Source organism: Ovis canadensis, chromosome 18, assembly GCF_042477335.2.
Source record: "Ovis canadensis isolate MfBH-ARS-UI-01 breed Bighorn chromosome 18, ARS-UI_OviCan_v2, whole genome shotgun sequence".
Lineage (NCBI taxonomy): Eukaryota > Metazoa > Chordata > Mammalia > Artiodactyla > Bovidae > Ovis > Ovis canadensis.
The window spans coordinates 28,711,458-28,724,017 of record NC_091262.1 but is presented as its reverse complement, the minus strand read 5'-3'; the positions used below and the strand labels follow the sequence as shown (position 1 = coordinate 28,724,017).

The window sequence follows — 12,560 nt, the reverse complement described above, 5'->3', positions numbered from 1 at the left end:
ATTCCTATTCAAACCCAATCTCTTCCACCCCCAACAGCACCCTCAACACAAAACCAAAATCCCATCTAGCATGTGGTTCTTTGAAAATTTTAATTTTTGAAGATATAGTTTTCTCTTTCCATGGAATAAGGGTAGTGGGATTTTTTTTTTTTTTTTTTCCTCAGTCGATTCAGTCTTTGTGATCCTATGGACTGTAGCCCTCCAGTCTCCACTGTCCACAGGATTCTCCAGGCAAGAATACTGGAGTGAGTTGCCATGCCCTCCTCCAGGGCATCTTCCCAACCCAGGAATCGGGCCTGCATCTCCCGTGCGTCTTGCATTGCAGGCGGGTTCATTACCCACTGAGCAACCTGGGAAGCCTGGGAAGGGTAGTGGGTAGGTCATGTCATCAGTTCCTAAAAACAAGTTAAATCTGCAGACATAAATTGTCATGGCAACTTTTTCTGGCTGTGCTGGGTGTTTGTTGTGGCACAAGGCTCCTTTCTAGCTGCAGCTCTAGAGCACTCAGGCTCAGTAGTTGTGGTGCATGGGCTTCCCTAGTGGCTGCACACGGGCTTAGCTGCCTCATGGCATGTGGGATCTTAGTTCCCGCTTTGGAAGAAATGGAGTCCAGGTCCCCTGCATTGGAAGACAGATTCTTAACCATTGAGCCATCAGAAAAGTCCCTGTCATGGCAATTTAGAAAAGCAAATCTGATCATGTTACCCTCCTGCTTGGAATGCTTCAAGGACTCACTGTACATGTCCTGTTAAAAGCCAAAAATTGCATAGCATAGCTCCCCAGGCGCTCTGCCCAACTCTCCAGGCACTGCCCAGGCCCCGCCCCCTGCCCTGGCCCCGCCCCCTAATGTGCTCTGGTCCCCTTGATCGTCAGAACCCAAGGTGGTTTCACACTCCGTGCCTTGGCATTGTTCTCTCTACCGGGAGAGGCAATCCCACCTGCCTACCTCACCCAGTTGACTCCTGCTTGCCCTTTTAGACTCCCAGCTGCCCCTCTCTTCTTCATGACTGACTTCTCAACAGACACACACACACATACACACACCCTCAAGCAGTTCCTGAGAATCCCATTTAAATACTCTTTCTGGGATATGCACAAACTCTACTTTTGTCCTTATTGATATCCTAACTATAGTCTGATATGTCTGTTTTCCCCCTATAAACCAAGATCTACAGCTCAGTTATACATTCCCAACTCCTGGTTCAGTCCCTAACCCAGAATATGTGCTTCATCATTTTATGGAATAAAGAACAATTGAATTGCCCATTTTTGTTTCTGGAATACAGAGAGAATCCCAGAGTGGCCTTTGATGCATTTCTGATCAACGATTCCTGTATCATAATGAATAGATGGTGCTGCTACTGCTCCTGCTAAGTCACTTCAGTCGTGTCCGACTCTGTGTGACCCCATAGACAGCAGCCCACCAGGCTTCCCCGTCCCTGGGATTCTCCAGGCAAGAACACTGGAGTGGGTTGCCATTTCCTTCTCCAATGCATGAACGTGAAAAGTGAAAGCGAAGTCGCTCAGTTCTGTCCGACTCTTAGCGACCCCATGGACTGCAGCCTACCAGGCTCCTCCGCCCATGGGATTTTCCAGTCAAGAGTACTGGAGTGGGGTGTGGACTCTCATAAGGACTCGGGAATGCAGAAAGAAGCACAGGTCAGTCAAGGAGACTGGGTGATGAAGATCTAATTAACTACAAGCCAGCCATCATCCTGGGCATTTTAACAAGTACGTTCTCACTTGGTCTTCTCAACAAGTTTCCAAGGTTAAGTCTCATTCTCTTCATTGTTACAGGTGAATAAACTGCCCAGTGCTTATGCAGATGGTAAATAGCAGAGTTTGCTTCCGGATCTTTATGATTCTAAAGTCCTCTTCTCGTTCCACAAGGATGGATAGATAACTCCCTCTTCTTTCTCTAGAAGGATATGAGAAAATTTCCTAGTTTCTGTGTTTTGAAAGAAGTGCAGATTAGTCTGTCTATAAGAACCTAGGGCTGTCTGAAGTTGGAGCACAAGGTGATTCTGATACCTTCTGACCCTAGAATTTACTCACAAAGTACAGATGCAGAGAGAGAGGTGACGTGGAGAACCCAGACCAAGGACAAACTATGACAAACATTTTTTCATTTTGTTTAGGTCTCTATAAACCCACGTGGGGGCTTCCCTGGTAACTCGGTAAAGAATCAGCCTGCAATGCAGGAGGCCCCAGTTTGATTCCTGGGTTGGGAAGGTCCCCTGAAGAAGGGACAGGCTACCCACTCCAGTACTCTTGGGCCTCCCTGGTGGCTCAGTTGGTAAAGAATCTGCCCACAATGCGGGAGACCTGGATTCCATCCCTGCATTGGGAAGATCCCCTGGAGGAGGGCATGGCAACCCACTCCAGTATTCTTGCCTGGAGAATCCCCATGGACAGAGGAGCCTGGAGCGCTATATTCCATGGGGTCGCAAAGAGCTGGACAGGACTGAGCGACTTTTGCTTTCACAAACCCATGCTATTGTTTTTAGGATAGCACGCAAGCATGTGTTGACATTTTATTTTTGGTTCGTTCACATTGCAAGCATTGTATTAGTAATACAAACAAACCTGTACCTCCATTTTGAATGCATTATACACACCTTTACTGAGTATCTGGGAACAGTGCAGAGGAGAATTAAACAGATACACCGCCACCTACGTGACTGTAGGACTGTCTTCTGCCACAGTAGCACCAATGAGATTCAGTCAATGACAACAATTTCTATGACTGGTCCAGTGGTTTCTCTCCAGCCCAGTAGAACTGCTCTTTCTCCCCAGGGCAGTCCACTTTGGTCCTCTGGAGTTTGTGAGAGCAGCTGCACCTTGGCAAGCCCTGGCCTGGGATTAACTTGGCAGGAGGTTATCCTAAGACTTCTCTGACTCATAACTTTGGGGCTAACTCTAAGCACCAAGCCCCAGCCCTGCCCTCTTTTGCTTTTTCTTTGTGCTGATTCACACTGGGTTGGGATTTTATTGTCAGCGGTCATAATTGTGCATGGGTGGAACTTGGATTTTAAAGATGACAGGAGGCCAAGTCCAGGGCTTCTGTTAGCTTTGTTAACCACTGTGTCATTTTTAATTGAAAAGAGGAAGGAAAGCAAGAAGGCAGGATAGGAGGGAGGAAGGAAGGAAAAAAAGAAATGCCCCCCAGGGGTCTCCCTGGTGGTCCAGTGACCATGACTCCGTGCTCTCTATGCAGGGGGCCCAGGTCCAATCCCTGGTCAGGGAACTAGATGCCATACGCCGCAACTAAGAGTTCACACGCCACGACCAGAGATCCCGTGTGCCTCAGCTAAGACCGGGCAAAGCCAGATGAACGAAGAAATGTCCCCAGTCCATGCTAAATCTATTTTCTTTCACCCTCCGTATTTTCTCTAAGCCCTTGGAAAGGTTTATTCTGAATCTAGCTCACAAGAAGCTAGGTATAGGAGAAAACTTCTGGATACTGGAGTCAGCATATCTGAATAATTGGGTGATGGTAGGTAAATTATTTAGCTTCCTTGAGCCTCTGCTTCCTCATCAGTAAAATAGCAGTAATAATATTGACCTTGTAGGATTGTCATACTCTTAGGAGTATCATATATAACGCGCCTGGCACATTAGAAAGCATTTCATAAATGGAGAATATAATTGTTAGAGCTGTGTTTATTAAAAAGGCCTTTAAAGGCCCTTTAAAGCAGCGAGAATGAGGCCTCACAGAGTAGCTGCAGGTCCCTATTTCCTTTCTCTGAGACTGTGGTGGATTGTCATAGCCTCCTCTTGAGAGCGGCCTGGGCTGTGTCTAGGGTCATCATGGTGGTTCGGTCCTAGGGCAGACTCAACTTGTCAAAATACCCCAAACAATCAGTACAAGAGAGAATGAAGCAATAGACGGGGGGATAAGGAGCTCTGTCTGGCTCAGAGGCCAGTGGCTTTCCCACTTACTATCAGCATAATCATGAGCAAGTTGCTTAAATCACCATGGCTTAGTTCATTTAGCTGTATCTGTCCTTTTCAGTTGTCTGGAGGAAGCCACACATGTAAAATACCGAGCACCAAAAAATATAAAAAATATCTTATTTTTATAAAATAAAAATGCTTAATAAAAAAAACTCAGATATTAAGAAAACACAAGTTGGAATGTATGAAATTCAAGTGAAGTTTGGTGTAAGACTTTGGAACAATGCTGCCTGGTTCAAATCTGATTTCCCCTACTCTGGGCTTCATTTTCTCATCTGTAAAATGGGTATAATAACTTCCTTATCTGTATTTATCGCATACTTTTGTTACGAGAAGTAAATTACTTAATACACATGAAGCCTTTAGAACATGACTTGATATATGGCCAAATACTACATTAATATGTGTAGAATGGATAGAAAGGCCAGTTCTGGGACAAGAACAGAACACAAAATTGGAATAGTGGAAAACAAAATTGGTTGACCCTGCACCAGAAGGCAGCCTAAAGAAGAAAAACAGTAATGAGGCAAGAGTTTCCAAGGCAATTGCCCTAAGTGGAGCTGAAATATTCACATTCAAAGCATCTTTTTTGTTTTTTTAAGTTGTGTGTCAGCCTGGGTTATAGACCAGGATCTTAGCGGACATAGTCCTCCTTCCCAGCTGTGGACTCCAGGAGAGGACTTAGGCCTCACTGGACCAGCAGGTCCTGTCTGCTCGGCTTCCAGACCTGGTGCTTGAGGCGCGTGGCTGGAAACCTCTGCCTGGGGGATGGGTTTGCTCAGGGCAAGGCTTGTTCTTCAAGGAAGGACCACTGCTTCACAAAGGCCCGGGACCACTTCCAAAGTCAATGCACAGAACTGCTGAGAAACCACGGCCGATTCTGCTTCTCCTGCTGTCTAACTCTGGTACACAAGCACAACGTGAAATACTGAAATTCCAGCGACAGAGCCAACTGTGCAAATTCCTGATGGGCAAATTGAGGCCCATTATCCGTAATTACACTTGCCCGAATAACATGCCAGAGAGACCCTGCTTTCCAGCCGTCAGTAATCGCAGCTGCTGCCCTGTTGCCAAATGTGTTCAGGGAAAGTCCCAAGAATGGAGCTGAGCAGCACTCACAGAGGAGTCTTGGCAGCCTCCATCAGGCAACCCAAGTCTCCTCTGCTTAGCCCGTTCGAACGGCTCTATAGCTCTCAGGATAAACTAGTTAGTTAGGCTTATCATCACCTGGTCCATCTCCAGCTTGAACTTTTTCTCCCCGTCTTCATTCAAGCCGCATTGAATGACTTGTTCACCATGAAAGACCTGGTCTTCAGTTCCATCCGGTGGTCCTTCACTAAGGTGCTTTCCCAAATGTGGGTTAGTCCTTCTCCGTGGAGTTGCCTCATGGCTAATTCCAGTTCATCCATAAGCACTTAGCTCTGCCCCTTTCTCTTCTCTGTGAAGCCTGTCTTGACTCCTTCAGGCTGTATATAATTCCTTTTTGCCGGGACCCCCGGGACCCCCAGGTATTGGGTTGGCCAAAAAGTTCGTTCAGGTTTTTCCACACCATCTTATGTAAAGACATGAATGAACTTTTTGCCCACCCCAATACCTGTAGCCACACAACACAGCATGATCGTTCTGTTTGATTTATCTCTCCAACTAGGCTATGAGCTCCCCAAGGTCAGGGACCATATCTGATGAGGGTATCTTAGAGCCTGGTGCGATATCTAGCACCCCTAGGCAACCATCCAGGAGCTGTTGGCTGCATGAACAAATGATGTTCTCCTCTGTGTGTGTGCACTCAGTCCCGTCCAACTCTTTGTGACGCCAAGGACTGTAGCCTGCCAGGCTCCTCTGTCCATGGGATTTCCCAAGCAAGCATACTGGAGTGGGTTGCCATGCCCTCCTGCAGGGGATCTTCCTGACCCAGGAATCGAACCCAAGTCTCTAGTATCTCCTGCACTGGCAGGTGGATTCTTTATCGCTGTGCCACCTGGGAAGTCCTACGTCTTTCTTGCTTGAGCACTAACGAATTACTCCTTCATTTGGTTAGATCAAAAGATTCCTTTCTTGGGATTACTGCTCAAGCCAACTTTAAAAGCAGCCAGTGAAAATCCAAGAAGAGTATTTCGTTGATACATTGAAGATAAATGCAACTTACCACATACCCTTCTATCTTTAATATTGTTTAATCTAAAGAGGCTGGGTTCCCTAGGTATATAATAGAACATAAAGACTTAATTAACCTTACTGCTTCTGTTTCATCATGATGCACTTATGAAGGCCTTATTTAAATATGATTTGCTATTAGTCTGCTTGTAGTTATCAAAGTCCAAAGGTTTTTTGTTTGATTTTTATTCATGGCATTGCTTGAAGTGTTTAACTATTAAGAAATGTTTATTTTGGACAGAAGAGCAAAAACCTAGCTATTTAAGTGATTGTATCCCCTCACTGCAGACTTTCTGTATGTCTAGCCACGTCTCTTGTGATAACATCGTGGCTGTTCAAAACATTCTGGGGTCTCAATTTTTTTTTTGCTTTCAGAGACAGTGGATGAGCCTTGCTTAAAGATTGGTCTTGTTACTCTAGAACCCAGAAGAGCAACAACGAACAGTATCGTTCATTGAAATGCTCACATTTTTTCACCTCTGGACACTGCGTAAGGTTTTCCAAAGGTTGAACACGCACACCATTATAGGAATCTGTTAGGTCACATGCACATGCCTTTAAATTTAAAAATTAATAGGTTATATAATTAGTTTAATGTGCATTCACAATATTGTCAATATAGGGCTTCTCAGATGGAACAGTGGTGAAAAATCTGCAAAAGAGACATGGGTTCAATCCCTGGATCCGAAGACCCCCCTGGAGGAGGAAATGGCAACCCACTCCAGCATTCTTGCCTGGAGAATCGCATGGACAGAGGAGCCTGGCAGGCTACAGTCCAAGGGTCGAAAAGAGTCAGACATAACTAAGCGACTGAGCATACACACACAATAATATTATTAACATAACATACATATACCAAGCACATCAAATTCATAATTTCATGAATACCGCTTAAAGAAAAATTAAACTTATAATACAGAGAGTTATCTGCTGAAAAATGTTAAACAATCATACATGTTAGAGGGTAAGACAAAGATAGTGAAGAAGGCACATACAGGAATGAAGCGTGAGCAACACTGATGGAATGAAAAGAGCAGAAGCTGTTGGGTTCCCATTATTTTACAGATTAGCTGGAAGCCTACAGGCAAATTACTTAACCTCTGTGAGCTGGGATTGCTTATTCCTACAACGAGGAGAGTGAGTTGCAGAAAGGTTCATGGAGTAACTAGGATAGGACCTAAAGGGCTTCATGGTGAGAACTGGAGTTTTTCTTTCAAAAACTCACATCCATTATCATAGGACAAAGAGGAGTCTATTTTTAAAAAGTTGCCTGGGCTTCCTTGATGGTCCAGTGGCTAGGACTCCACGATCTCACGGTAGGGGGCTTGGGTTCCAGGGGGTTGGGGAACTAGATCCCACAAGATTGAGGATGCCACGTGCTGCAACTTAGATCTGGTGCAGCCAAATAATTTTTTTTTAACTTATAAGAAATAATAGAGAAACTTCATTAAATGTGATAAGCCAAAGGAAGCAGCTTGTTGGATAGAAAAAGTGAAAGTGGAAGTTAGTTAGTCGCTCAGTTGTGTCCAACTCTTTGTGACCCCATGGACCATAGCCCCCCCAGGCTCCTCTGTCCATGGAATTCTCCAGGCAAGAATACTGGAGTGGGTAGCCATTCCCTTCTGCAGGGGATCTTTCCAACCCAGGAATTAAACCTGGGTCTCCTGCATTGCAGGCGGATTCTTTATCATCTGAGCCACCAGGGAAGCCTCAGCCTACTGGAAAACTTCTCAACAATTGTTTTTCTTCTTTTTTTTTTTCTAGTTATGCCACATGACATTCTGGTCAGGATCTTAGTTCCCTGGCCAGGAATCAAACCTGGGCCTGGGCAGTGAAAGCACCGAGTCTTAACCACTGGACCACCAGGGAGCTCTCTTGGCAATTCTTAAAGTTCAACATGTTCATTTGAACCTACTCACCTGAGCTTGTTTGGTGAGGCCCCAATCATATAATGATGGAGTCAAGTAGCCAAACCTTATACAATGCTAAATATTGATGCTTCTCTTGAACTCTAGAAGTTTCTAAACCCCTAGAGATTAAGCCAATGGGAAACTGCCCTTTGCTGACCCTTACAATGTCCCTCTATCTCTTTACTTTGGCCAACTGGAAGCTCATAGAAATGTAAATCTCAGTGCTAGAACTCTCTATTACCCGATGAACGACTTGCTCCTCCCCTTTCTCTACGCTTTCTTTGCTAATGTGCACTTTCCTTGCCCCTGACATTTTTTATTCTCACTTTACTTTTAATTACACAGGTTCTCATTTTTTTTGCAACAAGAAAGGAAGAGTACCCAAGTGTCTTTGCCAGCTCGGGCTGCCATAACAAATACCACAGACTGGGTGGCTTAAGCAACAGGTATCTATTGTCTCACAGTTCTGCCAGCTAGAAGCTTGAAATCAGGGTATCGGCACAGTCAGATGTTTGTGAGGCCTTTCTTCCTGACTTGCAGATGGCCACCTCCTTCTGTGTGCTCATTTGATGGGGGACGTGGGGGAGAGGGGGGACAAAGGGCAAGCCCTCGTTTGCTGTTATTCAATCACTAAGTTGTGTCTGACTCTTTGTGACCCCAGGGACTGCAGATCACCTGGCTTCCCTGTCCTTCACCATCTCTTGGAGTTTGCTCAAACTCACATCCATTGAGTCGATGATGCTATGCAACCATCTCATCCTCCGTCATCCCTTCCCCCTCCTGCCCTCAATCTTTCCCAGCATCAAGGTCTTGTCCAGTGAGTCGGCTCTTTGCACCAAGTGGCCAAAGTGTTGGAGCTTCTGCTTCAGCCTTTTATTAAGGCTGAAGCCATTTATCAATTTTTTAAAAGTGTGCTTTTTTATTATCTTTGATTGCGTCGGGTCTTCCTTGCTGTGCTCTGGCTCTCTCTAGCCACAGTGCACAGGGCCTACTTGTAGTAACGGTGCCCAGGCTCCTCACTGTGGTGGCTTCTCCCGTCGCTGAGCATGGGCCCAAGAGTGCAGGCTCGGCAGCTGTGGCTCGAGGGCTTCGCTGCCCCACAGCATGTGGGATCTTTCCAGACCAGGAATTGAACCGGTGTCTTCTGCGTTGGCAGGTGGATTCTTTACCAATGGATCACTAGAGAAGCCTGGACACCACCTTTATTACCTCATCTAACCCTAATCACCTCCCAAAGGCTCCATGTCCAAACACCGTCACATTGTGGGGGAGAGGGCTTCAGTATAGGAATTTCAGGGTGGACACAAACATTCAATCTACAGCATTAAATAAATAAGCAGATACTACAAGTCACATCATCTTTTACCAGGAGACAGCAATTTATCATCTGTGACCCACAAGAATTCCCACACCATCCAAAAGCCTTCTTTCTTGGATCAGTCACTCTAAAACCAGGTAGACATGCTAACAGTGGACAGAAATCTTGGTTGTCATGCTGAGTCAAGCATATACCCTTGGTTGTTCCTCAGTCATCATGGACTCACAAAAGATGAGCAGGATCTTTTGATGTATCATTTTAGTGATTTCTCTTTCTCATTCTGGTTGGTTGCCCTGTGTGTAGGGAGTCTATAGGACCCTATAGGATGGCAGGCAAGGATTTTATATCTCATCTGATCTCACAATAATCTTGAGAGTATCGATTATTACCCCCACCCTACTTTATATGTGAGAAACCGAATCTCATTGAAATTCATGTAGAGCAAGTAACCATTCACTGGGGAGTCCAGATTTGAACCCAAGTCTGTCTGAGTCCAATGTGTTAGTTGCTCAATTGTGTCTTTGCAACCCCATGGACTGTAGCCCCCAGGCTCCTCTGTCCATGGGATTCTCCAGTGGAGTGGGTTGCCATGCCCTTCTCCAGGGGATCTTCCTGACCTAGGGATCGAACGCAGGTCTCCTGTACTGCAGGAGAATTCTTTACCATCTGAGCCACCAGGGAAGCCCAATGGAGACTTTAATGAATAAAACAGACTAAAAAAAATCCACCTTTATGACTCACATTCTAGTTATGGAAGACAGACAACAAAGAAAACAAACAAGTAAAATAAAGTCGTGTATTGCATGGTGAAAACGTAAAACCAGAACAGGGAGGGGGACAAGGTTACTGGGTTGGAGGAAGGCATAATCGAAATGACTTTAGCCAGGAAAGGTCTTACTGAGGAGACAGTTAAGCAAAGATACGAAAAAGATTCAGTTCTATCAGACTGTCATTAACTCTGAGGCCCCAAAACCTCAAGGGAGAGGGACTTTTCTTCCCCCCGAGAGGGACTTCTGTTTTGAAAAGCCATTGTGTTAGGACTTTTTCTCTTGCAAGTGATACAAAAATAGATTCAAAATGACTTAAGCAAAAAAGTGGGAATTTATTAGCTCAGGAAATTGAAAAGTCCAGGTCAGCTTTAAGGGTCAAACAATGTCATTAGGACACAACCCATAGGGTGCAACCACAAAACAAGGTCATTAGGACCTTCTTCATTTGTATCTGTCTTACTCTGTTCGAGCTGCTATAACAGAAATGTTGATGCCACAGACTGGGTGGCTTATTTTATCTAGTTTATTTTTGGTTGTGCTGGGTATTCACTGTTGCTCATGGCTTTTCTCTAGTTGTGGTGAGCTTGTTTCGGGGCTCAGGCTTCTCATCTTGGTGGCTCCTCTTGCTGCAGAGTGCAGGCCCCTCTAGGCACTCAGACTTCAGTTAGCTAGAGCACACAGGCTCAGAGGTTGTGGCGCACAGGCTTAGTTGCTCCCCAGCACGTGGAATCTTCCTGGACTGGGGATCAAATCGATGTCCTCTGTATTGGCAGGTGGATTCTTATTTACTGCACTACCAGGGAAGTCCAACTGGGTGGCTTAAACAGCAGACATTCAGTTCTCTCAGTTCTGGAGGCTTAGAAGTCTGAGATCCAGGTGCTGGATCCAGGTGCTAGCAGGTCAGTGTCTGATGCGGGCTGGCTTCCTGCTTCACAGATGGGTGTCTTCTCACTGTGTCCTCACACGGCAAAAGGAGCAAAGGAGAGCCCTGGAGTCTCTTTCATAAAGGCATTGAGCTTCACCCCATTGATAAGGGCTCCACCCTCATGCCCTAACGTCTCCCAAAGGCCCCACTAACTGGTGCCGTCACACTGGGGTTAGGATTTCAACATACGAGTTTGGGGCTGGAGTGCAGCCATTCAGTCCACAGCAGTACCTCTGCTTTCCTCTGTGGTGATTTTTTTTTAAATAATAGATATATATGTATCTACTACATATATGGTTTAGCTCTACTATATATATATACAGTTGCTTGAGGCCTGTGTGATCCTAGTTCCCAGACCAGGGATCGAGTCCCCCGCATTGGGATCATGGAGTCTTAACCAATGGACCACCCGGGAAGTCCCTCCTCTGTGCTGACTTCATTCTCTAACTCTGCACTGCACAGAGGGAAACTGGCTGCTCTCAATTCTAACTCAACATCCTGCCAGGTGAAATCCCAGAAGGTAAGAGAGGGTGTCCCTCTACCTATAGCACAAGCAAAAGTCTCATTGGATATCATAGGTTGCAGGCTCATCTGGACACATAACTGTGATCCAGAAGAGAACCCAGCGCTCTGATTCACTGGCCGGGTCACCTGCCTGCCCCTGGCGTCCTTGGGAGAGTCAGCTTACTGATAGCAGGGGAGGGCGGGGCTCAGAGGAAACCTGGGGTGTTTCAGGAAGGAAATGAATGACTGCTAAGCGGAGAATGCAATAAGTATTTGCTATATCTCTGATTTTAAAATGATTTGTGTTATTCCATTGTGTGCAATGTTGATCCAGTGAGCTCCATGCCCAAAGGGTGGTTCGGAAGAGATTTCTCCCCAAGAGATGGCCTGCGGATAGCCGTTTAAACTTACCCAGTGGGACTGGTGGTTTCTGGGCTCTCTTGCCACCAGACAGATGTATGGGCAGCACACTCATGGGCAGTCAGCCCCTGGAGGATGGCTGGCTGTGTGGTTTTGGCTTGGCACCTTCTGCATTTCCTCTTGTGGTCTTCAGAGAGCCACATCATCATAATAGGGCCTGACATCATCAATGTCACCAGTTTGTGGCTTTCAGAGTTTTATTCCCCTTACATGGAATACCATGTTACTGATTGGGTCTGACGACCTGCCAAAATTTCAGTCCTAAATTCTGAAAACAGAGCCCACTACTTCATTTTTTCTTATAATTATTAGTTTAAAAGTGTATTGATTTTATTTTTGGCTGGGATGGGTCTTCACTGCTTTGCGTGGACTTTCTGTAGTTGTGGCGAGTCGGGGTTACTCTTCACTGCGGTGTGCAGGCTGCTTATTGCAGTGGTGTTCCTCGATGTGGACCACGGGCTCTAGGGCACTGTCTCGGCAGCTGTGGCACACTGGCTTAGTTGCCTCAAGGCATGTGGGATATGCCCTCCCAGACCAGGGATCGAACCTATGCCGCCTGCATTGGCAAGTGGGTTCTTAACCACCAGACCCCTAGGGAAGTC

The 12,560-nt window shown here is 45.9% G+C and overlaps 1 non-coding gene across 1 annotated transcript; it reads right to left on the bottom strand.

Moving 5' to 3' along the window:
- Window positions 1-7,908: 7,908 nt before the first annotated feature.
- Window positions 7,909-7,980, bottom strand: TRNAE-UUC (transfer RNA glutamic acid (anticodon UUC)). Its single transcript has one exon. It is a non-coding gene; the product is annotated as a tRNA-Glu (tRNA).
- Window positions 7,981-12,560: the final 4,580 nt, after the last annotated feature.